The sequence below is a fragment of the Miscanthus floridulus genome, chromosome 2 (genome assembly GCF_019320115.1).
Source record: "Miscanthus floridulus cultivar M001 chromosome 2, ASM1932011v1, whole genome shotgun sequence".
Taxonomy (NCBI): Eukaryota; Viridiplantae; Streptophyta; class Magnoliopsida; order Poales; family Poaceae; genus Miscanthus; species Miscanthus floridulus.
Genome location: NC_089581.1, coordinates 143,374,209 through 143,401,648, shown reverse-complemented (window position 1 = coordinate 143,401,648; position 27,440 = coordinate 143,374,209). Strand labels below are relative to the sequence as shown.

The 27,440-nt window shown below is 53.0% G+C and overlaps 1 pseudogene; it reads right to left on the bottom strand.

Annotated features, from left to right (window-relative positions):
* Window positions 1-4,386: 4,386 nt before the first annotated feature.
* On the bottom strand, window positions 4,387-21,974 carry LOC136539937 (isoflavone 2'-hydroxylase-like; annotated as a pseudogene).
* Window positions 21,975-27,440: the final 5,466 nt, after the last annotated feature.

Sequence of the window (27,440 nt, the reverse complement as noted above, 5' to 3'; positions counted from 1 at the left end):
GGCCTCCGAGGCCTCCTCGTTCCTCACCATTTCCTGTTCCCTTATTTGTGTTTGCTGTTCCCGTAGGGGATGAGGGATGTGCGAGCCTCCCCGTCGCCCGTCCCCGAGGACGTAGAGCGGCGGGCGGTGAACCAGGCACACGTCGAGGCACAGAAGAAGCGGAAGGACGCCGAGGAGGCAAAGCACAAGAGGAAGATCCTTGAGTGCGAGGAGCTGGAGAAGCACCGCCGGTAGTAGAGGCAGGACGGTCTCTCGGTGGAGGCGTCTCCATCGCCATCACTGTCGATGGACTCTTTGGGCGAAGATGACGAGAGCGAGGTGGGGCGGGGTCCCCTGGACCATCTCCCTGATGTCGGGGCGTTGGCGAGCGGCTCGGCGTTCCTAGGAGGAGGAGGGGAGGGTGCCTCAAGGCTGGCGATCGCCCGCCCTGAGGCCGAGGCCGACACGCCCGAGGCACAAGCGTTAGGGAAGCGAGCCATCAGCCTAGTGGGCTCGACGGTGGAGGTGGAGTAGGCGGCGGCGGGGGCGACGCAACTACCCCCGCAGAGGGACGAGGGGGCGCCGGAGTCCAGCGAGGGTTGACCGGCACCGGCGGACATGGAGGTCGTGCCACCGCCGCCGCCACCGCCGTTGCAGAGGAGGAGGGACGCAGTGCCAAAGTGGTTGTGTCCCCATTCAAGGTGAGTGTTTTTTTGGCGGAGTTCGTGTCATCTCCCGCTCGCTTTATGGTCGTATGCTGACCAAGTGAGTGTTTTGCCTTCAGCCGGAAGCGTCAGGCGGAGGTGCCTGCCTTGGCGCCACGTAAGTCGCTCAAGGTGAGCATGGGCTCCACCGCTCAACGGGTGGTGGAGGCGCAGGCCGCCATACAGCGTGACGCGGCGCCGGCAAGGGCTGACCCGAAGGAGCCGGTCGCCCAAGGAGAGGTTGTCGAGGCGGCCCTGACGCAAGCGAGGGAGGAAGCGCCTACGCCCCGCGAGGCCGAGGCCCGCGAGTTAGATGGGGCCGAGGTGCCCTTAGTTGCCAAGGCCACCGAGGGCGAGACCGAGGCCCCCCCGGACTTCCAAGGCCGAGGACATGGAGGCCGGGGTGGCGGGGGCTGGCGTGAGCACAGTGAAGCCGGTGGCCCAGGAAGTGGAGACGGAGGTGGGGCAAACCTCAATACCGCCGCCGGTCCAAGGCCCGCCGCCGTTACAGGAGAGCACCCAGGAAGTGGAGGTCCATTCGATCTCCTCCGACGATACTTTCCGGGGGAAGGAGGTGGCGGATGCCGAGGCGGCCAGCACCGTGGAGCAGCCGGCTCTGACCTCTGGCGAGGGAAGCTCGGCCCTTGTGTGGGTACAACCCGAGCCCCGCGGGTGGGATCACCCACATGTCTTGTGGCGGCGCCGGGGCGACCCTGAGGGGGAGCCTCTATTCGCCCTCGAGGACGCGACCGAGGGGGGTGTTGGGACACCTTCGAGCAATACCGCCGTCTGGCGTAGCGGTCGCTGCTGACAGCGCTGTCCGTTGTGGCCGACGATCTGCCCGGGGTCGTCTAGGTACGCGCCTTCTTTTCTCGTGCGGTGTCATCTTTTTCCTGAGTTTTCTCGCAGCGCTTGATGTCCGTTCTGCCTATCAAGAACTCGAGGCCCGGTCCCTCGGGAAGTTCTTGTTCCTCCAGCAGGAGAGGGACGTCTGGGACCAGCTTCGGCAGCAGAAGGACCTGCTCGCTAATGCTAACGAGCTTCTGTCGGCACAGAGCGCGGAGGTGGAGGACCTCCGCCTTCACTATGCTGATATGAAGGCCAAGGCGGCCACGGCTCAGGGGCAGGCCGCCCCTTTGGCGGCGCGGATCAAGGAGTTGGAGGAGGAGCTGACCCGGGCGGCCGGCGATCGGGACACCTTCAGGTCCCGGGCTGAAGAGGCGATGGCCTCTGCCAAGGCCCTCGCTGGGCAGCTGGGGGCGGAGCAGGGCGCGCACCTGCTAATGAAAGGCGCCCTGGTAGAGGCCCTTAAGGTGGCCGAGGCCTCCCGGACCGAGGCTCTGGTCTAGAAAGGAAAGGCCGAGGGTGAGTCCTGTTCCCCTTGTTTTATTCGTTTTTCTTGTGTTCGACCCCTGACTCCCTGGTGTGATGTAGAGCTGGAGAAGGAGGCTTCCAGGGCGGTCGAGGCCTCTCGGGTCGAGGTCCAGGGCTGGAAGGAGAAAGCCGAGGCCTCCCTGGTCGAGGTCCAGCGCTGGAAAGAGAAAGCCGAGGGTGAGCCCCGTAGGCCTTCGCCCCTATTTGGCTTATTTTCTTTTGCGCTTAACCCCATCTTGCTTGTTTTGGCGCTGGGTTGGAGAAGGAGGTCACTCGAGCAGCTGAGGCCTCTGTCGCAGTGCAGGCGGTGCTCGAGGCCGAGATCGGGGAGCACAATGCGCTACAGAGCGCCGCCCATACCGTCTGCAAGGCCCTGGAGGTTGAGGGGGTCGAGTCGGGCAGCTCCCTTAGGAGCCGCTTGACTGCGTTGAGCGGCCAAGTGCGCGAGCGACTCCGAGGAGCGCTGCACACGGGTGTCAAGCGCGCCCTGGCCGTTGTCTCCTCGCACTACGCCGGCGTCGACCTTGAGGCCGTTAGTGACGGCTACGTCTTGGCTGAGGATGACGAGGAGGCCGATGAGAAGGTCACGAAGCTGATGGAGGTAGCTGAGGAGGTCCCCCCTACCTGGCGCGCCAACTGTCGGTGTTTTGGACTGGCGGGCCCTCAACCAACTAGTGAAAACGTACTGCGTGCCCCTAATCCCGGATGGTGATGCAAAGAGACACAAGGTTTATACTAGTTCAGACAATAGGTGCCCTACGTCTAGTCTGAGAGATCGATCTTGTATTCCTTGCACCGAAGTGCTTGTAGTAGGGGGTTACAAGCAGGGTGAGAGAGGGAGCTAGTCCCAGGTCTCTGCGTGGAGCGGTGTGAATTGCTTGAGATGTTGATCTCAGGCAGCGGGTAAACGTGCGTGTTACAGAGCATTGCTTGCGCGTGAGTGAGTGAGTTCGTCTGTCTGCCTATGCGTGTCCCCTATCTCTCTCTAGAAACGGCCCCGGTCTCACCCTTTTATAGTTGAAGGGGGGACAGGGGTGTTACATGTGTTTGCTACGCGGCGTCCTGTGAGCGGAGGTGGCGTTTCCGAGCGCTGTAGCTTGTCACTGTGGCGACATGGTCGATGGAGCGGTCCATGCACTGGAGCAACGCGCCAGCCACGCCCGATCCTATGCGACGTGGGACCTCCAGTGATAGCCTGACGCAGGGCATGGCGGACGACGTGCCGGTCGCTGTGTGCTGATAGCGTAAAAAGCCAAGGCTCAGTTGGTGCCGAGGCCGAGCCATCGGGGGGGGGGCTCAGCGGGCGCAAATCCCGAGGCTGCCAAGACCCTGAAGTGGATTGCCAAGGCCTGGAGGGAGCAGTTGGTCCTGTACACTGATACCGAGGCTACAGTGACCCGGACTTGACACCCCACATCGCATTGTTCCTGGAGCAGGGGTTAGGTAGCACAGTGCCGTGCGGGCATCGGTCGTGGGCACAGTACCAAGCACAGCGGCCGGTAACCCCTGCCCCGTCCTGTCCCGGACGGCATGGAGTTGATGCTACTTCCCGTCTCATCGGCCGCTCTGCTGTGTCGAGCCGTCGTCCGGCTGATGTCGCGGGAGTGGTTGGTCGCATTAATTGGACGTGACGTTCTGTCAGGGAGATCGGTCGAGGCAGAGGCGACGGGGTTGTTGCCGAGCCGGCCTCGAGCGAGGCGGAGAATCGGCACCTCGTCCGAGGCTTTACTCGCGGGGCCTCGAGCGAGACGGAGAATTGGTTCCCCGTCCGAGGCCTTTCGTGCGAGGCCTCGAGCGAGGCGGAGGATCGGTAGGCCGTCCGAGGCCTCTCGTGCGAGGCCTCGAGCGAGGCGGAGAGTCGGTAGGCCGTCCGAGGCCTCTCGTGCGAGGCCTCGAGCGAGGCGGAGAGTCGGTAGGCCGTCCGAGGCCTCTCGTGCGAGGCCTCGAGCGAGGCGGAGAGTCGGTAGGCCGTCCGAGGCCTCTCGTGCGAGGCCTCGAGCGAGGCGGAGAGTCGGTAGCCTCGGACAAGACCGGGGGTTAGCCAGCAGTTGTCTCTTGGCTTTGATTTTGACAGGGTCTAAGCGATTTTTTCGGTTTTCGCTTATGTGACCCCTTTTTATGGTACCCGACAGTACTCATGTGAACAGAAACCAAAAACCTAACGATTCTTAAGGCCTCGGCGAATTGACATTTTCAAACCCCCCCCCCCCCCCCCCCCCAACCACCCCCACGATACTACATTTTCAAAAAATAAAAGCAGCAACAACGAGATGGTACTCATCCACATATGGCGCGCGTGCCTTAGTAGTACAACTTTTATATATAGCAGCTAGATTTGTGAAAGAAGATTGACCATAGAAGCACGAGGTTGACAGAAGGCTTTCAATGGAACCTTCTTTGCCATGGTTAGGCCAGAGCCCTCAGCCATGTCCACTAGCTCCGTGCCCACTCGTTCCCAGTTGAAGCACTGGATCATAGTTCCCAAAGCAATGCCTGCCAACTGCATCCCCAGGTTCTCTGCTGGGCACCGTCGTCTCCCCATGCCAAATGACAGGTCCACCATCTTACCAGCTGCTTGGTTCCTGCCATCCTCAAACCTACACATCGCGTGCATATACATATAGTAAGCTCAATTAATTATATTGTGTAGCAATAACACACACGTACTCCCTCCATTTCAAGATAAGTGCACTTCCGGATTTGGGTTGAAGAGATCAAGGATACTAGTGAAATTATCTATATAACCCTACTAAAGGTGTCCCAACATACAGAAGGTACAAAAAGGCTACCAAAGTTACCTAGCCCGTAGCATTTTGAATGCTAGAAGTAGGGGTGAAAACGGTACGAATATTTTTCGACCGTATTCGAGACCGAATCCATTTAGAGGAGTTTAGATCTGTTCGTATCTGAGTCCGGATATTCAACATTCGATACCGTATCCGTATCCAAATAATCAAATCACATATTTATGATGTCGATGTCCAATCGTATCATATCCGTCACGGTTGACAATATCCGTATTCGAATGCGAATCCGAACAGAAATATGAAAACAAATATAATATCAATGATATCCGTTCATATCCTATCCGTTTTCATCCATAGCTAGAAGTGCACTTGTTATGGGACGGATCCAGGGAGTGCTGAGACTGAGATAATTCAGTAGTACTATCATGCACCAGAAGTATATATATAGCGTACGTACCTTTCCGGAAGGAAGGTTTCTGGGTCCTCCCATGTCCCAGGATCCCTATGGATAGCAAAAGTATTGACAAGAAGCATCGTTCCACTACAGGAGAGACAAAATTCTCCGAGTGTCTCTGGCTTCCCTGAGTGCCAAAAATCGGGCACTCGGGGAAGAGAATCTTCCCCGAGTGTTGCACTCGGAGAAGAATTGCACTCGGGGAAGAGAAGTTTTCCCGAGTGCCGCAGAGATCCTGGCACTCGGTAAAGAGCAGCACTCAGGAAAGGCCCTCTTCCCCGAGTGCAACACTCAGGGAAGATCGGCACTCGGCAAAGAAACATGCTACTTGACGGTTCAACCCGCCAACGCCGTTAAAACTTTTAAAAAAAAAACTTCCCCGAGTGTCTTCCCTGGCACTCGGGGAAGAAATTTTTTTTTTGTTTTTTTTGCCTCATTTTTTTTGTGAGGCCTTCCCACATTATTTAAAACTCCATGTTCAAATTTGGGAGAATTTTGACTTTTTTTTGTTATATTTCGTTAGTTTTTTTCGTTTCGTTGAATTTTTTTGCATACTTCGAATTTGAACTGCAGGTGCATGAAATAATGGAATTTGGTGATTCAAAAAATTATATTAATGATATTTGGTGTATGTTGAGGCCTTATCAAGGAACTCTCATGAAATGTCGAGCATCTTGTTGACGTAACATGACGAACAACTTGCGGGAAAAGTGTTTTTAAATTATATAAAATCCGAACGAAGTCCGAAAATCACGAAACTTGTTTGGGCATCGTGGTATCGCATGTAGAGGCTATGATAAAAAATCGAGAAGGTTAGATTTATATGTTACTTTTGTTTATTGTCATAGTTACTACTGTTGTTATAGATCAAGCAATTGTTCCATTTACAGTCCTCTTGTTTCTTGCAGTAGCCCCTGTGATCCACCTGGACTAAACGATGCATCTTGTTGTTTGGCCCGTTGGGCATTGCAAGTTCATCAGGTACTGATTCCTATCTTTATCTGTATGCATCACTTCATGCATTTTTTTGATCCACCTGACATGGTAATGGAATTTGAACTTTATTTTGGGCTGCTTCCTACGTCTCACAAGTAGTCTCACATGAATAAGTAAAATGTTCCTTGAAAGCTGGCCAAGTTGTGCAGGCCTATGCAGCATTTATATTTTCTTAAAATAAGGATGGTCATCTAATAATAATAAACATGTGATTGGAACTTGTGATCTTTTGGATGGCAAGCATGACTGTATTCTCTGCATAGCTGCTCTAGAAATAAGTTGCTGTAAAATACATACAGTAGAGATGCACTATGAAAATTTCTTTTCTTCATGTGAAACTCTATTTAAAATTTCTATCCATGGAAAACAATAACTAATTAAGTACAGCATATTTTTATCTTAAAAAAGATTTTGTGAAACACTATATTGCAAATTTCAATTTCTGAATATGTGTTGCTTACTCATCTCATGCAGTGGATCTGCTTGAGCTCGCTGCCCACTGACGTCGGACCTACTCAAACTCACCGCCCAGCTGCCCCCACACCGGACCTGCGAGCTCGAGCTCGCTTTCAGGTATGTCTTCTTCCTGCAACCAACTGAATCAGCACAGGGTGCGTGCTCGTAACTATGCTAACTTTCATTTCTTAACTCTGTAGTTAATCAGCCCGAGACGGCGTCTTCTTCTCCGCGTCCCGTCCCATTGTCGGCGTCTTCTTCTCCGCGTGCACGTCCCGCCAACGCCCAAGGTATACGAACCGTCCCATTCTGGTTGTCGGCCATCGCGCCGTTTATGTGTTGACGGCCTTCGTGCCGGAATTGTGGATGTGTGGGCCATCGTGCCCCAAATGTGGACGTCGGCCATCGTGCCGATGGTTTTTCTTGCAGGTTATCGAAACCTCCCCGTCCAGGGGAGGTTCTGCCGAAATTTTGTACTTATAGTGCTGTTTTTCTTCTTTTGCAGAGCAGGACCTGTCGTAGGGGAATCGGAGCACCTAGGCGACCTCGATCGTCTTCGTCAGCACTGCGGTCCTGCCTGCACAGCGCCGACTCGCCACTGCACCGACTCGCCACTGCGTCGCTAGCCTTTCTCCACCGCCACCCTAGGTATAATTAAGCTCTTTTCCTTACCGTTGTCGTACGTAGATCGGTGTAGCCCAGTTAGGCATCTCCCGTCCGAAACAGATACGGTTGGAGGTATGCGGATCTCCGCATATCTATGACCGTATTTGTTTCGGATTGTCCAGGTGTAATTGAACAGCCCGCGGATGCGTAGATAGGTTAGTTTCCATGTTCTGCTCGGATCCGAGACGGAGTTTCGGCACCACCTCCCTGTTGTTCTCCGGATACACACTCTCCCTTCCAGGACGTGTATCGGGAGAGCAGCGGGTAGGTGCTGCCGAAATTCTGTCTAGGATCGGAGTAGAGCATGGAAACTAACCTCATCTATGCATCCGCGGGTGGGATTAGGACCTATCCTCACCTATTAGACAGTAGGCACGCCGTGCAGATGCGACTGATGGTTACTTTACTCCATTATGTGTATATGCTAGAGGATGGATAACCGTAAGTGGATGTACACGGGACGCCCAAGTCAGTCTCAAATCACCCATGAATGGATGGATAAGACCGAGAAATTCTTGGACCATGCATTTAAGGCAGCTAAGGGAGCGAGAGACACGTTCTGTCCCTGCAGCGAATGTGAAAACAAGAAAAGAAGAACAAGGGAAGTCATGATGAAGCATCTTTGCAAGTATGGATTTATGCCAAACTATACCCGGTGGGTGCACCGTGGTGAACCCTACCGTCCTAGAGAGGAGGTCGTGAGACGAGGCTTGGAGGCATTTGATGGTGATGGCGGGGTAGCAGGATGGTTAGGTGACTATGCGGATGCGATGTTCGCTGAAGGACGTATGGAGGACGAGCAGGAGGATGGGGAGGAGGAGCCAGAGCCAAGCGCTAAGGCGTTCTTGGACATGTTGGAATCGGCACAGAAGTTCCTACATGAGAAGACAACGATTTCTCAACTGGATGTCATTGGGCGCCTATTGGGGTTGAAGTCACAGCACAACATGACTCGAAAATGCTTCGATGATATGGTGGCAATTATTGGGGATCTGCTTCCGGCGGGTCATCAGCTGCCTCCAAACTACGCCCTCTTCCCCACCGCTGGGCACCTAAACTTGGCGGATCAGGTGCTTACGGAGTTGTGGGTAAGCCTTTCTCACTCTATGACCCTCAATTCATTGCATTCATTGGACATTCTTGAAATAAATAATGGATACCTTGTATCTTTATGCAGGACTTCTTCAGATGCCAGCCGGGACAGGAGTTAAGGGCGCGTGAGGTGGCTGTCGCTTCCTGTAGAAGGCGTGTCTCAAACTTGTATCACAAGTCCCGCCTCCAGGCGCACATTGACTACAACGCCACCTACCGTAATAGAAGAATGAACAGAACTCAGGCAAGAAGAGAGATAGAGATTCTGACAAGGGAGCAGTACCTACAGGTAAATAGAAAACATCTCCTATTGATCTCTTTTTAGATTAACTATGCCTAATTTGATCTTCTGATGGCTTGTAGGTGATTCCGAGCTGGTGCGCCACCTTTCCCGATTGCTGGGCTGCTATAGTGGACAAATGGTTGGACGCGGACTGGCAGAAGGCGCACCAAGAGAAAAGCGAGCACCGTATGCTGATGCCAGGTGTACCTCACCATCAGGGCAGCGCCAGCCTCAGCAAATACAAAAAGACATATGTAAGTCTCCACCACTTGTCTAATCTAGCCGCGCTCAATTCTACATGATTCCTAACCACATGTTGTCTTTCTCGCAGGAGGCGGCGCATGGTGGCTAGCCAATTGGCCAACTCACGGCGTATGCTCTGGCCCACATGGGCCCGGCAAAGTCCAACATCGAGTACAACCCGGATGCGGGCCCAGAGGCGTACACCAACTCCAGCGTCCACACCCGCCTCAGTTCGTACACGGAGGCGTCAAGGTTAGTCCATGGGTCGGACTACGATCCGAGGACCGAGGAGCGCCTTGATCCTAAGCTAGTGATGAGGATTGGGCAAGGCAAGAAGCATGGGCGGTTCTACATGGACGACGGCATCCTCGAGACAGGCTGTACTCCTCCTCTCAATCATCTACGAGCAGCGAGCACGAGCTCTAGCGTGCCCATAAGCCAACGGCCGACAGCGGTGGCTTCAATCCAGGTAAGTATTCCAGTTTCATTCATCGTTCTTTCACTTTTACGTTCCTTAGCTCTGCATTATTGAAACATTGGGGTCAAATATTGTAGGCCGAGCTGCAGCAACTTCGGGATCAGCAAAAGAGTTTGCTGGCTGAGCGGGAGGCTGAGCGGGCCGAGCGGGAGTCCGAGCGTCAGAGGGTACAAGCTTTGGAGGCCCAGCAAGATGGTTTTCTCAAGTTCGTGCAACAACTTGGGCAGCAACAAGGTTGGGAGATCCCAGCAGAGCTGCTTGCACCACCACCACCATATCGTCGAGAGTCTACTCCGGTGAGTATGAGTACGCATGTTTTACTTTCTTTGCTCATGCTTAGTGTCAAACCTAGTGATGGCCTTCGTGCCGGATTTGTTGATGTGTCGGCATTCGTGCCGGATTTGTTGATGTGTTGGCCTTCGTGCCGGAAATGTGGTTGTCGGCCTTCGTGCCGACGTTTTTCTTGCAGGTTTTGGAAACCTCCCCGTGTAGGGGAGGTGCTGCCAAAATTTTCAACTTTTCTTTACACTCCTTACATTTTTATCTTGTCACTCACGTGCAATCTCCTCTCTTTTTTGTAGCATCAATCGGGGGCGGCGTCGAACCATGTCGAAGGGTCACCGGCATCGCACGTCGGGCCATCCCCACCTGGACCGTCGCCAGGATCGCACGCTGGGGCGTCCCACCCCTCACAGTCGACGTGAGCCGCCTTCGGAGACGTGAAGGAAGGCATATCATATTGCACAACTAGGGAAGGAGGTAATCAGAACACTTTTCCCTTGGTGCTAATTAAATTCCATCCTCAAATATTGTAGTATTCCATAGTAGTTCCTGTAGTGATCACTGAATCAAGTAATATGATTTCTTTCACTAAATTTAGACTGAATCAAGTAATATGAGTGCTCTTCTAAATTCTGATCCCATGAATTCTCATGGTTTCAACATGGTGTGTTATATGTCTGGTTCTTACAGTTTGCTAAATGTTTCAGGTGCACGACATTGGCTTTACCAGAAGTGTGGTGGTGTGCTGGACTTCTAGATTCTGTTGCTTACCATGATTTCTTTCATGTGATACATAAAACACATGGTAGCTATCTTACTGGTGAATCATGTTTTAGGACCCTATTGAGATCATGTTTGTAATATATTGTGGATTTCGGATAAATTTGGTTGTTTGTGATATATAAATATGGTTTGTGACATATTGGTGTTGATTGTTTACATGGAAAAGCAAAAAACAAAAAAAAAAGAATTTTAGAGGTGGCTTCCCCGAGTGTCTGTGCTGTGGCACTCGGGAAAGAGGGATTTTTTTTAAAAAAAACAAATTTCTTTGCCGAGTTGCTGAGCTGCGGCACTCGGCAAAGAGTATTTAAAAAAAAATTCAAAAATCTTCCCCGAGTGTCTGTGCTGTGGCACTCGGGAAAGAGGGATTTTTAAAAAAAAAACAAATTTCTTTGCCGAGTGCCTGAGCTGCGGCACTCGGCAAAGAGTATTTAAAAAAAATTAAAAATCTTTCCCGAGTGTTGCACTCGGGGAAGAAAATAAATAAAAAAAAGCAAACTGCGTCGGCCGTCGGCCAACGGCGTCAAGTCTTCCCTGAGTGTCAGCACGGCACTCGGCAAAGCCTTCCCCGAGTGCACGATTTTCGACACTCGGGGAAGGCGCCTTTCCCGTGAGAGAATTAGCCGGAGGCTTTTCCCCGAGTGTTGCACTCGGGAAAGGCTTCCCCGAGTACAACTGGGCCTTCCCCGAGTGCAACTGGCACTCGGGGAAGCCAGCAGTTCCTGTAGTGTTCCTTTGGGAATATGGAACCCGCTGACCGTGCAGTCGGTAGAGCATTCTCGAGGAACTAGAAGTGGTACCACTGGGTACAGGCGAAGCGTCTCCATGATGATGCATCGAAGGTAGGGCAACTTCGGGAGATCAGTCGCCTCCAGTAGGCGTTTAGGTTGTTCCCCAACGCATGCATCGATTTCATCGCGAGCTTTCTTCATGACGTGAGGGTAGTTTAGCAAGAGAGACATCACCCACTCAATTGTATAGCCTGTACTAAGTGTCCCAGCTTCGAGTGCACTCTTCAAAATGAGATTAATTTGAAAAAAATTGATTATTAGTATACGTATATATCCATCAAATTAATAAAGCTATGATGAAGGCAGACAAAATAAATTTTGATCGAAGAGATGAAATTAATAAATGCCCAATGATGCAAGATATCATTACCCACACTGTGATTTCAACATTTCTACGAATTTTCCATGGTATGTATATGCTGATTTTAAGATACTTCAAATCATACTACCTGAAAATTTTCAAATGAACCCGTATTTTTTAATATATTGTTATAATACTGTCTTAATATAGTATATAAAATAACTTTGACCATATACTATTACTACGGGAAACACGTGATTTACCGAGTGCAAAAATCTTTGCCGAGTGCCAAATTTCGGACACTCGGCAAAGACCTGCTTTGCCGAGCGCCGCACTCGGCAAAATATGACACTCGGCAAAGGCTGTCTTTGCCGAGTGCCTGGCACTCGGCAAAGGCAGACACTCGGCAAAGATTGGTAGGGCTTAACGGCATCCAGCGGCGTCCTCTTTGCCGAGTGCCCCCCGTTTGGCACTCGACAAAGAATTTATTTTGCCGAGTGCCAAAACTTGACACTCGGCAAAATAATTTTTTTTTATTTTTTGCCACCAATTTTTTTTGAAGCTTTAGTACACTACCACAAACAACATGTTTAAATTTGGGACATTTTCATTGCCTTTTGGCATATTTCTATAGTTTATTTTGTTTTGTTGAATTTTTCCAGAAAATGTAAGTTTGAACTGCAGGTGCATCGAATAATGGATTACATTCGTTTAAAAAATGTTATCCTTGTTTCTTAGTGTAAATTTAGGCTAAATCCAAGAACTGTCTCGAAATTTCGATCAACGTGCTCACGGGGCAACGCCGCCAACTTGCGTGGGAGTGGTTTTTTAATTGTATAAAATGCGAACAAATTCCGAAAATCATGAAACTTGTCGAGTTGTCGCCGTATCGTATGCGTATGCCGTGGAAAAAATTTGAAAAAGTTTCGAGCACGTTGTCACGTACGATGCTCACAAACCAGGACATCTCCACATGTGATCACGGGAAGTTCCCATGCCCAATATGCAAGACAGCTGTGAGGTTCACTTGGCTGAAGAGGGGTGGCAAGTTTTCTTTGTTTGATCAACATCGTCAATTCCTCCCTCTTGACCATCCATTCAGACGAGACGTCAAGAACTTCAGGAAAGAGGTTCAAGTCACCGACCCTGCACCTCAGATGATGACCGATGCCGAGGTCCGTACTGAGATAGAGGCTCTCAAAGATGATAAAGAGAAAGGTGGTTTTATTGGATATGGTGAGGAACACCAGTGGACTCATAAATCGGGCTTGACTAGGCTCCCCTATTTCAATGACCTTCTTGTTCCACACAACATTGATGTAATGCACACAGAAAAGAATATTGCCGAGGCGCTTTTTGCAACACTCATGGACATTCCTGATAAGTCAAAGGACAACGTTAAGGCTAGACTGGACCTGGCAATGATGTGCGATAGGCCAAAGCAAGTGATGAAGCCTCCCGCGCCCGGCAAGAAATGGAGAAGGATTCCGGTCGATTTCGTCTTGAAAAAGGACCAAAGGAAGGAAGTACTATAGCGGATCCAGACGTTAATGTTCCCTGATGGGCATGCGGTGAATTTGAGTAGGGGAGTGAACTTGTCCACTATGCGAGTCTTAGGGATGAAGAGTCATGACTACCACATATGGATTGAGCGGCTCCTTCCTGCGATGACCTGTGGATACGTCCCTGAGCATGTGTGGCGCGTGCTGGCAGAGTTGAGCTATTTCTTCCGCCAGCTTTATGCCAAGGAGTTATCTTGGGGCGTGATTGATGACTTGGAGAAAGTGGCACCTGTGTTGCTCTGCAAGTTGGAGAAGATCTTCCCACCTGGCTTCTTCCTAGCGATGCAGCATCTGATTTTGCACCTACCGTACGAGGCACGAATGGGGGGGCCGTGCAGGCCCGTTGGTGCTATACAATTGAGAGATGTCTAAAGATTCTTTGGAAAAAGTGTAGAAATAAAGCCAAAATTGAGGCTTCTATGGCAGAGGCATTCATTCTAGAGGAGGTGTCAAACTTCACAACAGCATACTGTAAGGATGGCCTTCCCAGCGTGCACAATCGTCCCCCTCGTTACAACACGGATGAGAGTTCATCGAACCTTAGCCTTTTCAAAGGGCAACTCGGAAAGGCAAGCGCATCGGGCACCAAGACCTTGCGGCATGATGAGTGGCGCACTATCATGTTGTATGTGTTGTTGAACCTTGACGAAGTGAAGCCTTATGTGCAGTACGTTCTCAATGAGCTTGTTACATACGCCCTTGTCACTATCCTCCATCTATCGAACCCCCTTATCTCTTGTTTTTTCAGGGAATTTCTGAAAAAATACTGGAGAGGGAATAGGGCTCCTTCCCCTCAAGAAGAAGATAGTCTTCTCAAAGATGGTGTGCCCAATTTCATATCCTGGTTCGATACGAAGGTACCGTCTAATTTACCTCGTTCAATCTTTGACATACCACTTTGCTCCTACGAGCGAGTAATGTAACGATCTATCTGGCCTCACCTTGCAGGCCCGCAAGGATGCGGAAATGGATGCTGAGTTGAAAGGGCTCGCCAAAGGCTTCGCCTACAAGGTCAAGTCATTCACTGTTTATGATGTGAATGGTATCGCTTTCACACAAGAAACTACGAGCGGAGTCGGCCCAATCGGAAAACCATGAATACTAAAGTTCGTACGCCCGGCACCGATGAGCGTGACTACTACGGCATAGTAGAAGAAATATACGAGCTCCATTTTGAGTGTCGCAAAGCTCCTAATCAAGTCGTATTCAAATGCCATTGGTTCGATCCTAATATCACGAGAACAGCCCTGAGATTGGACAAGTCGAAATTCGACAGGATTCTATCTATCAAGGAGAGGATGTCTATATTGTGGCTCAACATGCCACGCAAGTTTATTATCTCCCATGGGCGTGCCAAAAAGACCCCAATCTTATCGATTGGTACCTTGTGCAGTTGATATCGCCGCACGGTAAACTGCCTGTCCCAAACGATGAGGATTACAACTTTGACCCAATCACACGGGAGTTCTATCAACCAGAGGGGCTAGAAGGGAGGTTTGACATAGACATGTTTTCGCTGATGGGCATGGAAGTAGACAATGACATTGATCAGGACGATGGAGATGAGGACGACGGAGAAGAGGTGCAAAATGCTAAGGACTTACAAATGCTTGAGCGATTATAGTTAGGCGATGACAATGATGACAACGATGGAGATGAGCCCGATTTACTCGACAATATTGATAGCGACGGCCCCAAAAGTCACCTACAACCCGGCGGACGGGCCCGAGGCGTACACCAGCGCGAGCGTCCACAACAAGCTTAGCGAGTACACCTCGGCGGCCCGCGAGCGCCATGGGGAGGACTTCGATCCGGCCACCCAGCCCCTGGACACAGACCTCCTGATGAGGCTGGGAGGAGGGAAGTAGCACGGCCGGTACTGGATGGCGGACAGCACAGTCGACTCCGCCTCTGTTCCCAACCTCGCCAAGATTTGAGCAAGGAGCACGAGCTCCTCCCTCCCCATACGCTCTCGGCAGCAGAGCTCACAGCAGCAGATGGCGGAACTCCAGGTTAGTACTGTTTTATTCGTCGTTCATTGCTTTTACACATCTACATTGCCTTTGCATTGTTTAAACATTGTGGGTGGAATGTTGCAGGCCGACTTGCGGAGGTTGGAGGCCCAGCAGGCGGCCCAGGCGGAGGCCCATCGGCTGGAGATGGAGGCTGTACAAGCCTAGAGGGCGCCCGAGACGCAGAGGCTGCAGGACATGTTCAGCTTCATGGCGAGCCTTCAGACCTTGCCAGGTGTGGTCGTGCCCCAGTCGCTGCTCGCTCCAGTTGTGGCTCCTCCTCCTCCTGTAGGGACTCCGGTGAGTATATATGGTTGTTTATTCCTTTAGCTTGTGCAGCCCTCCTGTAGATACTCATGAATTCGCTTCTCCTTTGTGCAGCAATAGTCGGCGGGTTCGAACCCGACTCCTCAAGTTGGCCCTTCTCCACAGGCCGGGTGGACAACTGGCCCTCTTCAAGGTGGCAGTTCACACTCCAGGTGGGGAGGCTGGCAGTAGGTACCGTTTATTTGTTTCTTTTCATGTTGCATGGACTTGTGTTAGACTTAGCCTTATGTTGGACTACTAGAGACATATATATATTGTGATGGATATTGTCATGGATGATGCGAATGTATGATGGATTATGGACAATGGATTTGTATGTGATGTATTATGGATGGTGGATGTGTATGTGATGGGTTATGGATGTGTATTGTAACAACCCAGAAATCCATACACCAAAAATACCAACTACAAAATTTTTCTTAAAACTCCCATGTGATGATGAGTGTCATGTATAGAAACCCGACCTAAGAGATGCATTAGGTCTAACCTCAACCCAAGCCAACACATAAGCATGGCATATCATTTGTTAATTGTGTTTATTTAAATGATAACAAATAAAGTATTGCATACATTGTTAAATCAAATTATGATCTGGAATTCTATTTGCTTTATGTTATGCTTATCAACTCCTTTAAAGTAATAAACCATGAAGCAACTAATTAATCAAAGCAAGGAATAAAAGATTAAAAAGGGAACTATTTCAATTTTTGTATAACAAAAACTACACCTATTTTGTTGTACAAAATAGCTAAATAAAATTCCCTAAACTCCAATAAATAGATTACATCAATTTTGAATTCATAATTCAAACCAAATTTGAATTCAAACAAAAGGAGAAGAAATGAAAAACAGAAAAAGGAAAAAAGAAAAGAAGAAGGAAGCCTCGCTGTGGCCCAAGCCCGCTCGGCTTCATAGCCCATCCAGCCCCACCGCGCCAACCGGCCTGCCAACCGCGCCCGCCTTCACCCAGCGCACGCGCACGGCCCAGCTTGCGGCCCAGCACACGTCGCCCACGCCCACACGTCCTCCGCTCGCTTGCCATCACTACCGCCGGACCCCACGCGTCAGCCGCACGTCGCCCACGCCCGCGCGCCTCCCTGCCTTCGCTTGCAGCCGCTGCCACATGGGCCCCGCACGTCAGCCACCCCGTCTACAGTGTCGTCTTCCTCACCCACGCGTCAACCGCCTACGCGACCGAGCCCCGACAGCGGTGGTAGGGGCGGGCCAGGGGGTCATGCCCGGGGCATGGCCTTGTCCCCTTGGCGCCGCGCCCACGCAACCACGCCCGGCCATCGGATGAGATGCACGCCTCCGATCCTCCTCAATCTCCAGCCGCCGAACGTCGGGCTCCATGGCCAAGCTCGGCTATAAGAGCCCCCGGTCTCGGTTGCCCTAGCTTGTCTCATCGCCCCGCCGCCACCGTGGTGGCCATCCACTGCGCACCCGAACCAAGAGAGAAGAGGGAGAAGGGGAAGAAAGGGGGGGGAGAAAAACGCCGAAGCCGCTGCGGGGGAGGAGGTCATCGGAGCCGAAGACGACGCCGACGTTGTCGTCACGGACGCGGGTCGGCACTGCATGGCTTCCGGAGCTACACGGCGGCAACTCTTCACTGCACCGCTATCCCCTCTTCCACAACACCCACGGTGAGCCCCCTTCCGGTCTCTCTCTGCCCGCCGCCGCCGAACCTCATCTTGTCGGCCATGGCGCACCACACCTGGAGCGCATAGGCTAGGGCCGTCTTCGGCCGCTGGGAACACACGCACCCACGCACACGTCAGTGACCACACCGTGACCACCTCGCTGGAGCCCCGTGGTTCACCCGCACGCCTCGCCGTCATCACTACGCCGCCGTGGCCGCCGGGACGTCCCTACCGGCCACCTGGGAATTCGAAGCCTCGCCTTGAGCCCTGGACGCCTTCGCCGTGCACCCACGAAACCGCAGGAGCCCTCATCTGCCCAGCTTAGCTACTGGAGGGCCTACGTGCGTGACCTCACCACCGGCGAGCACTACCGAGCCACCAGCCGCCGTGGCCAACGCCCTGGAAGGCCCCGGCCACCACTTAGACCCCAGAATCATGATCGCCGTGGCCTGGGGAAGCTCTTCCCCACCCCAATTGGACACCAGCACCGCCACGGAGGCTCACAGCGAGCTCGCCGCCGGCAGGAGCACCGCCGCGGGAGAAACAGGGGAACACCCCCCTCGTCGGCCACCCGCGTGTGAACCCGGTGCACAAGGACCGCGCCTGAGAGAAGGAGGGTGGACTCGGTCCACCGTAGTCCTGTCTGCGGTCTATGGACCAACGCCTCTTGGTCCACCATGGACCGCAAGCCGTGGACGACAGCCCAGTGGTGGCCCACGACCACGACGTGGCAGCACCACAGTTTGCCACGTGTCCGGCCCAGCACGGCCCAGACCGGTCCAACCCGAGCCCACCAGAGCCCGTTTGAGACCCGGCCCATGTTGATCGTTGACCGATCAACGTTGATCGTTGACCTAGCCCCACCTGTCAGTGACCCAATAGCCTCTGGCCCCACCTGTCGGAACTGACGACGCTGACGACGTCATGCTGACGTCAGCTGGACCCCACCTGTCAGCTCAGAAACGAGAAGATGATGTCAGCATGCCATGTGGACCAGTCACTGCGTGACACGTGTTAGCCCAGGATTAATTCAGCCTTTTCCCATTTTCAGAAATAGATTTAAACTTCGGAAATTCATAACTAATTCATATGACCTCAGAAAAATACGAAACCAGGACCAAAATTCATCTAAAATCGAGCTCTACGCAATGAACCCATGTTTGAGTGCATTTGGCTCTTTTGAATTTTCATTGCTTCTTTGTGCTACTCTATAGACGTCGCTAACGCGACTATAACGCGATCGTTGCAGACTCGGAGGAGAATCAGACGGACGAGGATCGTGAGTACCGTGAGGAGTACGGAGACGACTACACTGAAGGTGCCACATCCCACCCAATCTCGTAGCACCTATTACGCATGGCTAATATAGAACTGCTATTGCTCTACTTTATTGTTGTATTCACACTATGATAGGACTTGCATAGTAGTATGCTTACTTGATGGCCTTTACCTTGACGCAACCTTACCCATGCTCACCCCGCTGTTAGGCTAGTCACATGCTCGCTACTATATTTCGTTGCTTATTACTTCTACTACGCTTGCACTACATTGATGCGTGGTGGAAATCTGGTGTTATCTGGACTATGGGGAAAGTGCTGCGTGTGTGACTTGGGTGCGTGGAGGGTGAGGGTAGTGTCGACCAAGTTAGAGTATACGACGAGCCTGGGGCAAGTCTTGCCATGGGGTGCTACCTGGGCACCCCTGGAAATAGATACCTGTGGTGGGTAAATGGTATATGAGGTGGTCCTGGGTGTGAACCTGTGATGGGAGGAGCCCGGGATGGAGGTGCTATGGTGGCACGGTAAATGGAAACCCTGATGGAGACATTCTGGCTTGGTCAACCCTAAGGACTTACTAGTACTCAGATTCACCGGGAAGCCTTACGTACCACTCACCCTATATGGTGCGGGACGGCCGGACTACTTGGTAGGATATTGCCACTACTGCTAGGTTGATAGCGGACAGTGCGAGGGAGGTACGGGGCGCGGAGGATTACCCCCACACCCTTCTGAGACTTCATGGAGACCTTGTGGACCCGGCTCATGACTCACAGTTTCAGCCACCCCAGACTAGACTTGGAGTGTACCAGGGCTGAATGGTAGAGTGACATTATCCTAGGCTAGCAAGCGGCCGGAATCAGCCCAGTTGACGACGGTCAGCGAGGAAGGCGAATCTTGTGGTTATGTAAAACCTCTGCAGAGTGTATGATTGATCGATCGATACATGTGCTGACTTGTCGGCTATGGACCTTTCTTGGGTTTCGCTTAAACTAGATAGAGAGATGAGTCCTTCATTTCTCCCCCAGGAGTGAGTGTTCGGACGTAGCCAGGGGCTACGGGCCTTGAGACAGTGCCGAGAGGGAGTTGGCCTATCGACTGAGCGATGGTATGGTTATGGTATGGTGATGGTGGTATATCGATCCCAGGATCGAAACCTGGCTCTGGAATGGGAATGGGGTGGAATGAGTGGGAATGGTGTTAAAAACTTGACTATACTTTTATATATACTTGAATGCTAAATGCATAGGAAATCCTAGCCTTATAGGTTCCTTTTGACTATATCCAACTTGCATCTAAATTCCACAAAGCAATGCTCATAGGGTTGGGAGTGGCCAGTACAAATCGTACTGATAAATTTTGGCACACAGGTTCTGCTGAGGAGTATAGCTCCGAGGAGTTTGACGGATGAGGGGTTCGTTCCTACGCTCGAGTTTGGCGATCTTATCTTCAAGCTGTTCTGAATGAATGCTGCTTTTGATTCCGCCAATGCGGCGATGTAATAAATTATGTAATTCCGCACTATTTGTACTATGATATTATCGTTGTATGGATGTGATATTCGACTAGAATTTGGGTAATATGATCAACAACGGTCTTATTACACTTCGACGCTGTGGATCTTCCTTTTGCGGAAATCGGGGTCGTTTCATGTATGTGATGGAATATGGATGTGTATGTGATGTATCCTGTGCTGTGTGTTGATATATATGTGATTTCTTTGTTTGCGCTGATGGAAAGCAAAAAAAACAAAAAAATAGCATTTTTCCCCTCTTTGCCGAGTGCCACACTCGGCAAAGAGGGCTTTGCCGAGTGCCGTGACCATGGCACTCGGCAAAGCTGGGAAGCAGAGACCCAATTTCCCAGCTTTGCCGAGTGCCGAGCCATGGCACTCGGCAAAGAATTTTTTTTAAAAAAAGAAAATTTTCTTTGCCGAGTGCCGCTGAGGTGGCACTCGGCAAAGAGGCCGTCAGAGTTGACGTCGGTTTTTTTTGCCGAGTGCTGACGTGACACTCGGCAAAGGCTTTACCGAGTGCCCGATATGTGGCACTCGGCAAAGAAACCTTTACCGACAGGTTCTTTGCTGACTGCTCTTTGTCGAGTGCGGCACTCGGCAAAGTCTTTACCGAGTGTATTTCGGGCTTTGCCGAGTGCCGCAGGCACTCGGCAAATTGCCGGTTTCCAGTGGTGTATATACTTGCTTGTATACTTGACATACATGCTATAGATGGTCTATGGTATCCATATACATAAACTTTATCCAGCTACATAAACCCTTAAATCTTGAGATACATACATGGAAGTAATTAGGAAAGTGGTGGATCGGATATATAATAATACTCACAACACACAAGGAGCGGATGAGCTGATCCGTGCAGGCCTCAGGGTCCTTTTGCAGCTCCAGCAGCACCCGGACCAACGTCCTGCGTGTCACTTGACCGCACTTCTCCTTCTCCTTGTGCTCCTCGATCAACCTCTGCAAAAACTCTGTCCTGTTTGCTTGCAATCGCTGCAACCGGCGGCCCACCGCGTCAACGTCCAGCCACCGTGCCAGTGCCGGCAGGAAGTCCCACACCGTCAACGTGAGCTCCATCGTCTCCTCCGCCATGCCCATGAAGCATCGGGCCTCCTCAGTAACTTCCACGGTCTCGTCCTGTTCGTCACTGCTGCACAAGCACAACAATTGTGTACGAAGGAACAGTGTCATCTTTTAGCATCACTACATTCACTTTGCGTGCATATGCATCTTTATGAGTTGTCGTCTAGGCATCCATCTACTAGTAGTATCATTTGATAGGGTCCGATGAGTCGGTCTAATTGCATTATCCGATGATCACTGGTGGTCTCGGATGGCAATTAAACACCGAATAATATCATGCATATTACCTCCGAGAGGATGTCCTCTTGAAGAGCATGTCCAGTAAGCCGTTCATTAGCATCTCCCATAGCCGCGACTTGACATCTACAAGAGCGCGGCCTCCAGAAGCAATTGCCACATGACAAAGGCGGCGTGCCATGGCCCGCGCCTCCTGCTCGTGGACATCAGCGAAGTGCTGCACTCGTTCCACGGAGGAGAACTCCGTGCTGGTGGTGCGCCGGACTTGGCGCCAGTATGCCCCGCAGTTGGAATGGCCCATGGTCGACCAGTCATAGGAGAGGATCTTCGCCGACGCGGCAGTCGTGGACGGTTACCGAACGAGGTGTCTAGTGCGACAAGGCACTCCTGGGCGACTGAGGCAGAGGACACAACCGCGACTCGGGTTCAGCCGAATCGCAGGCCCAGGACGTCTCCATGGCGGTCAGCGAGGTGGGCGAGGGTGCGGTGGAGTGGCTTCTTTATCAGGAGGTGGAGGTGGCCGACGAGGGGAATGGCTCTGGGCTCCGGCGGAGGAGGGTTATGGCCAGTGTGCTGCTGTGTTTTTTGCACTAATGTAAGCAGTGGCACTAGTGTCAGCAGTGCAGGGATGAAAAGGGCGATGGCACCCACGATGGTGCTTAAGGCAACGTCCATCGCCAACACTCTGCAAGGAAATTTGTTTAATAATCAAGTCACAGCATGGTTCGTGCCTTCCGTAGGGGTATTTATATAACAGTTCTTGTCTTTATCCCCCGGCTATTTCCACGTTATTTGTTCCATGTGTACATAATATAATATAAAATCGAGAACGAGCGCATAGCTCGGTGGCTAGCTATTTTGGTGATCACAATGGGATTACGACGTGTCCGTTGTCTACGGAATCTGTGGATTTCGGTGATCTCAAGAAGAATATAGTCTTCAGATCTGAGTGTAGTCGTAGGTTTGTTTGTACACGGGTGGTATGTAGTGTGCGTGTGTTGAGTGGGCGTGCGTCTGTACAAACAGATGCTACAATTATACCCAGATGAGAGACACCAAAAAATAATAATATAAAATCATTTAGAGCATGAGAACACTTATTGCGAACACATGGTTGTGTGTCCATGTGTGTGTCGAGCTGTGATAAGTTATTTATCCTACAAGATGTGTGTCGAACTTCAGCGCTGAATTTTTTTTTGCTATATTTTTAAAAGTAACAGAACCAGAAAAATTATATAGGGAAAAAGAAGAAGATGTGATTCTAAAACTGCATATCAAAACCTCGAAGGTATATATATATATATATATATCGTGTTTCGGACCGGCGGGCCCTCAACCAATTAGTAAATTTGTACTGCGTGTTCCTAGTCCCGGATGGTGATGCAAAGAGACATAAAGTTTATACTGGTTCGGGTAATGAGCACCCTACGTCCAGTCTGAGAGATCGATCTTGTATTCCTTGCACCGAAGTGCTCGTAGTAGGGGGTTACAAGCAGAGTGAGAGAGGGAGCTAGTCCCAGGTCTCTACGTGGAGTGGCGTGGATTGCTTGAGATGTTGATCTCAGACAGCGAGGAAGCTCGAGCGTTCGTCTGTGTGTTCATGCGTGACTTCGTTGCGTGGGCCTAGACCTAATCCTTTTTCCCCCTCCTAGAAACGGCCCTGGTCCCTCCCTTTTATAGTTTGAAGAGGGGGACAAGGGTGATACAGGCGCTAGCTACACGGCATCGTGCGAACGGAGGCGGCATGTCCGAGCCCTATAGCCCGTTACTGTGGCGGCGTGGGCGACGGAGTGGTCTCGTCCTTGAAGTACTGGGGCGACGCGCTAGTCACATCCGATCCTATGCGTCGTGGGAGCTCCATTGTTACCTTGAAGCGGGCGTGGCAGTCGGTGTGCTGGTCACTGTGTGTTGACTGCGTGAGAAGCCGAGGCTCAGTTGGTGTCGAGGTCAAGCCATCGTGGGGGTCACGGCAGACGTGAATCCCGAGATTGCCGAGACCCTGACGTAGATTGCCGAGGCTCGGAGGGAACAGTTGATCTCGTACGCTGATTCTGAGGCTATGATGACCCGGACTAGACTCTCCATGCCGCGTTGTCTCTGGGGCGGGGGTTAGGTGGCACAGTGTAGTGCAGGCGCTGATCGTGGGCACAGCACCGGAACACAGTGGCCGGTAACCCCAGCCGCGCCCGGTCCTAGTCAGTATGGCGTTGATGTGACTTCCTGTCCCGTCGGCCATTCTGCGGTGTCGAACTATCGTCCGGCTGAGATTGCGGGAGTAGTTTACGCATTAATGGGACGCGACGCGCTATCGGGGAGACTGGTCAAGGCGGAAGCGATGGGTTGTTGCCGAGCCGGCTTCGAGCGAGACGGAGAACCGTCATCTCGTCCGAGGCTTTACGCGCGGGGCCTCGGGCGGGAAGGAAAATAAGTTCCCCGTCGAGGCCCTCTGTGCGAGGCCTTGCGCGAGGCGGAGGTTTGTCAGGCCGCCGAGGCCTCCCGTGCGAAGCCAGGAGCGAGGCGGAGAGCTGGCGGGCTCGGACGAGGCCGGGTTTTAACAAATGGCTTACCCTTTGGCTCTGTTATTGATGGGGTTTAAGTGATCCTTTTGGTATACGCTCGGGGTACCCCGTTTTATGGTACCCGACAGTAGCCCCCGAGCCTCAAGGAGAGAGTGAGCGCTCTTCTTGAGGTTTTGACTTGTGGTAGCTCCTAGCGGAATAGTGTTTCGTACTTCGAGGTCTCGGTGGATGCGCACGAGCGCACCCACCGGGTGTAGCCCCCGAGGCCCTGGGGGAGTGGATTTATTCCTCCAGGGTCTTTTTCTCACGTTGACCGAGGGATGTTATCATATTTGCCGAGCCCACAAGTGCGAGTTCAGGTCGTGGGGTCTCGGTAAGATCGCAGGAAGAACCCCCTGAGCCTCTTTGCGGAGCGAGAGGGCGATCAGGAGTCCTCCTGACTTTTTGTGCGACCCTCGTGCTTCCTTTTCGCTCAGAAGGAGGGGTGGAATATGCCAGGCTACCCTCGGTGGGCGCGAGCGGTGACATTTCTGGTGAGCCGTTATCGGGTGAGTCCGAGTGGAGGCCCGTGCCCTGTTCGCTAGGGGTCGGCTAGCGGTCCAGAGACGCACTCCAAGAGTACCAAAGGGTTTCTCTAGTGGGTGCTGGGGCCGTTCGCTGGGCCCCGGTGGCTCGGTGCCTCCCTACGGTGGGATCACATTCGGAGACCTCCCTGCCAGTCTCGGACACGACTTAGGGCGTCCCAAGCATTTTGCTCGCTCAGGCCTTGGCCCCGTACGGGCTCACCCATAGTCGTCCCTGACTCTGTTGCCCTGGGGCAGCTATCGAAACCCTTAGGGGCCCAGCCTTCGAACCCCTAGACCGTAACGGGCTCGATGCCCTTTGTTGCGTTTTCTCAAATTTTCAAGTGCGGGCTTGGGTCGCTTGTCTTTGTCTTGGGTGCAGGAGGAGCCCTCGAGCCTCCGCACAAAGTGAGAGGGCGGTCAGGGGTCCCCCCGACTTTTTTGTTCAACCCTTGCACATCCTTTTCGTTCGGACGGAGGGGTTTTTGCCGAGCCCACTCGTGTGCGAGCCTGGGTCGCTGGGTCTCGGCAAAATTGCAGGGAGAGCCCCCGAGCCTCTGCACGGAGCAAGAGGGCGATTAGGAGTTCCCCTGGCTTTTTGTACGCCCCTCGCGCGTGAGGGTTTGTTTGTCGAGCCCCCCTTGGATGCGAGCCTGGGTCACGGGGTCTCGGCATATCTGCAGGAAGAGCTCCCTAGCCTCTGCACGGAGCGAGAGGGACATCAGGAGTTCCCCTGACTTTTTGAATCGACCCTCGCGCGTCCTTTTCACTCGGAAAGAGGGGTTGTTTTGCCGAGCCCCCTCGAATGTGAGCCTGGGTCACTAGGTCTCGGCAAGGTTGTAAGAGGAGCCCCTTAGCCTCTGCACGGAGCAAGAGGGCTGTCAGGGGTTCTCCTGGCTTTTTGTATGACCCTCACGCTTCCTTTTTGTTTGGAAGGAGGGGTGGAATATGCCAAGCTACCCTCGATGGGTGCGAGCGGTGGCATTTCTGGTGAGCTGTTATCGGGTGAGTCTGAGTGGAGGCCCCTGCCCCATTCGCTAGGGGTCGGCTAGTGGTCCAGAGACGCACTCCAAGAGTACCAGAGGGTTTCTCTTGTGGGTGCCGAGGCCGTTCGCCGGGCCCCGATGGCTCAGTGCCTCCCTACGGTGGGATCCCATTTGGAGACCTCCCTACCGGTCTCGGACACGACTTACGGCGTCCGAAGCATTTCACTTGCTTGGGCCTCGGCCCCGTGTGGGCTCGCGCCGCAGTCGTCCCTGACTCTGTTGCCCTGGGGCGGCTGTCGAAACCCTTAGGGGCCCAGCCTTCGAACCCCTGGACCGTAATGGGCTCGGCGCTCAGTTCCTTCATCTGAAAGGAATAGGGTGGGGGGATATCTCCTCCATCGGCTCGACAACGGCTGGCGCGCCTTTTGAGGCGATTTTCTCGGGGAGGTAGAACGCCGCCTGCTGCTACAGTGGTCGGGCGTGACGTGGTGTCTACAGATGGGACGTAACTGTTCCCGCGATTAATGAAGAAAAGGTGGGCACATGGGCGGTAAAATCGGATCGGGATTAACCGCGCCGGATCTGAGGGAAACTTCCCCGATTTCATCGCCCGTCCGTTTCGCCTTCATCCTGCATAAATACGCAACGAGCCTCGCCCCTCCCCTCCTTACCTTGCCCGCAGTAGCTTTGCCATCTTTGAGCCGTCGCTAGAGCAGAGAGCCCCAGGAGGAAGAAGGGAGAGAGGCGAGGCGGAGAGAGAGAGAGAGAGAGAGGGACTCACCACCGTAGTCGAACCCTCCACCGCACTCATGGCCGGCGACATTGTTGTCATCGAGGCGGACCCTTGGGGTCCATCCAACATCACCGTGGAGATGCTTCAGTCGCTCGTCGACGGCGGGCTCCTTCGTCTGGTTACCGACCCCAACAGGCCAGAGTGGATCGCTCCGTCGAGCGAGCCGGAGCCGAGGCCTCGCAACAGTTACGTCGTGAGCTTCGTGTCTTTTCACGAGCGCGGCCTCGGCCTTCCGGCAGACTGGTTCATGCGGGCGCTCCCGTACTACTACGGCGTGGAGCTCCACAACTTCAACCCCAATTCCATCGCGTAGGCGGCCATCTTCGTCGTCGTCTGCGAGGGGTATCTGGGGATTGCTCCCCATTAGGAGTTGTGGCTCCACCTCTTCCGGGCGGGGCATACCACCAAGCCGACGGGTACGTCGGGCATGAGGAAGGCGGTGAGGGCTGGCGGCTGCACTCTCCAAGTACGCCAGGACCGTCAGCACCTCTACATCCCGGCCTAGCTTTCGTCAACCAATCACCGATGGTACACGAGCTGGTTCTATCTTCGCAACGACGACGGTGGACTTCCCCCCTACACCGGGCGGATCGTGGGGAGCTACCCGGAGAGGTGGAAATATGGCATCCCGAGGGAGGATCAGCCCAAGCTGCAGCCGCTCCTGGAGGGGCTAGAGAGGCTGCGGGGCCGTGGCCTTACTACGGTCATGGTCGTGGCCGCCTTCCACCGTCGGAGGGTGCTGCCGCTGATGGCTCGGCGGCGGTGCCTGTTTGAGATGAGGCGGGATGAGCCAATCGAGGGCATCCGGATGTCTGCCTCCGCCCTTTCTGACGAGGAAATTCTTCACCGGGTGGGGGAGACGGTGGAGGCGAAGCTGAGGGGCGGTGGCCTGACCCCCTTCGCGATGCGCCCGTTGCGGGGGTCCTCTCGCTGTTAAGTCACAGGCCTCTGCAGCCCCCGAGGCCTCCCCGTTTCTCATTGTTTCTTGTTCCCTTACCCATGTTTGCTATTCCTGTAGAGGATGAGGGATGTGCGAGCGTCCCCGCCGCCCGTTCTCGAGGACGCGAGGCGACAGGCGGTCAACCGGGCGCACACCGAGGCGCAGAAAAGGCCGAAGGACGCCAAGGTAGCGAAGCGCACGAAGAAGATCCTCGCGCAAAGGAATTGGATAAGCGCCGCCGGTAGCAAAGGAAGGATGGTCTCCCGTTAGAGGAGTCCCCGTCGCCGTCGCTATCAACGGATGCCTCGGACGGAGATGACGGGGGCGAGGTAGGGTGGGGTCCCCTGGACCATCTCTCT